Source organism: Octopus bimaculoides, chromosome 10 (assembly GCF_046866305.1).
Source record: "Octopus bimaculoides isolate indiv1 chromosome 10, ASM4686630v1, whole genome shotgun sequence".
In the NCBI taxonomy this organism is placed as follows: domain Eukaryota; kingdom Metazoa; phylum Mollusca; class Cephalopoda; order Octopoda; family Octopodidae; genus Octopus; species Octopus bimaculoides.
Genome location: NC_142937.1, coordinates 90927269 through 90929836, shown reverse-complemented (window position 1 = coordinate 90929836; position 2568 = coordinate 90927269).

Here is a 2568-nt window from a genome sequence, read left to right as displayed (position 1 = left end):
TAAAAATAATAAGGCAGGCAACTTACTTGATTGAAAATATTTTAGCAATTTTGGCAATGGAAGTTGGAATGAATCTGGTTTTTAAAATGCAATATGAATTCAATGAACATATTTCGGTTTAAATTGAAATCTTCAGCAAATATATTCCTATCATTTTGCAAATTAATATAAGCTCAATTGATGGATAATTTTAGTTGATCGAAGTGTGCAAGCTTGCTATATAACATATTTGAAACCGGACTGCATTTCTTTTTGCTGTGCAGAACTCTCACCTGATTTATTTTGCTCACGCTTACTGTTGATATTGATAATCAACGCTAATATGTTCTCTTTGTCTGGTTATATCTATTCATCATCGTAGACCTGCAAACTTATTACAATATGTCTGTTGCTTTCATCAGCTTATTTACAACCAGATCTACTACAATCTGCATTTTATATATGACGAAAAATTGTGGTTAAATTTCATTATTGGCGTTCTTCTTGCTTAATGAACGCTGCAAGAGGGAACATTTCTAAGCCACCTTTCTATTTAAAATTGACCGCACGTATTTCTTCCGATACATGGGCCAAAATCGCATTGAAGGACATAGTTAAACTCTGAAAGTAATAACAGTTAGTAAAATGTGATATGTATACAAAAATTTAGCACAATTTTAACCCTTTCGTTTTATCTTTCCTACACACAATCACACACACACATAAACAATTGCACATATATATAGTCTACATAAAGGAATTCGCGACTCAACTTGCTAAGCTATCTTTACAGCCTTCCTACGTTCGCAATTTCTTTTATTTATGTAGAATACCAACACACACGGCGATTCTAAGTTCGTTTATGAAATGCTCGCATATATATATATATATATATATATATATATATATATATATATATATATATATGCATGTATGTATGTATGTATATATGTATATGTATATATACAAGTTTGACCCAAAATCATCTGACAGTAAATCAAAACCATTTAATTCCAAGATTTATATATGTTTAACAACAATCTTAAGGGCCCTGGGAGAGAGCTCCAATGCTTATATCATGTATCTTGACTTCAGCAAGACTTTCAACAAGGTTGATCCCAGCACCCTATTAAAGATACTATCCCACATTAGAGTCTGAAGGAAACTATTTAAGTGGATTAAATGTCTTGTTACTTCGCGATGTGTTCACAATTCCTCAAACAGCAATAGACTGCATCTATTTCATATATATATAAATATATATATATATATATATATATATATATATATATATATATATATATATATATATATATATATATATATATATATATATATATATATATATATATATATATATATATATATATATATATATATATATATATATATATATATATATATATATATATATATATATATATATATATATATATATATATATATATATATATATATATATATATATATATATATATATATATATATATATATATATATATATATATATATATATATATATATATATATATATATATATATATATATATGAGGGCGCGTGGCTTAGTGGTTAGAGCATCCGGATCACGATTGTAAGGTCGTGAGTTCAATTCCCGGCGACGCGTTGTGTTCTTGAGCAAGGCACTTTATTTCACGTTGCTCCTGTCCATTCAACTAGTAAAAATGAGTAGTACCTGTATTTCAAAAGGGCCAGCCTTGTCACACTCTGTGTCACGCTGAATCTTCCCGAGAACTACGTTAAGGTTACACGTGTCTGTGGGGTACTCAGCCACTTGCACGTTAATTTCACGAGCAAGCTGTTCTGTTGATCGTATCAGCTGATATATATATCGTGAACACGTCGGTCACTAGGTCAGCCAAAATAAAACTTACATTGAGAACGTTTCTCCCGTTCGTTGCATTCGACGACAAAATATGTGTATTTGTATGCTTAGCGACTTATGTCCGTTTGTGAGTGTGTCGGTACATATATATAATATATAATATTTTAACAGATAGGTTTGTGTTATAGTAATATAAAATTATAGTGGAATTATTGGAAATGAGATGACTATTGATTTTCTGAATTTTTTTTTTTAATTGTTTCATGTTTTGCCGGAAAATTTTAAATATCGTTAAAACCGGTGAAAGAGGTGGTTGTTTGTTTACAAATAGGTAAGTGTGACATAGATGTAAAGATTGTCAATAAAAAGTGGCTGGTTTGGACCATTTAACGAGTGGCGATAAACGAGAGAGAAAAGAATGATAATACGTGATGGAGTGCTTCAATGAAATGGGTAATATATAAGTTAATTAAGGAATCTAGAGACGAACTTTGTGTAATTATTTGTATATTCGCAATAGATTGCCAACATTAAAAAGTAAACAAAAAATTAAATTTAGATTTGTAGATGATAACGGGAAAACATTGAAACGCTATACAACAACAACAACAATAATAATGATAATAACAATGATAAAAATAATAATAATAATTATTATTATTATTATTATTATTATTATTATTATTATTATTATTATTATTATTATTATTATTATTATTATTTTTATTATTATTATTATCATATA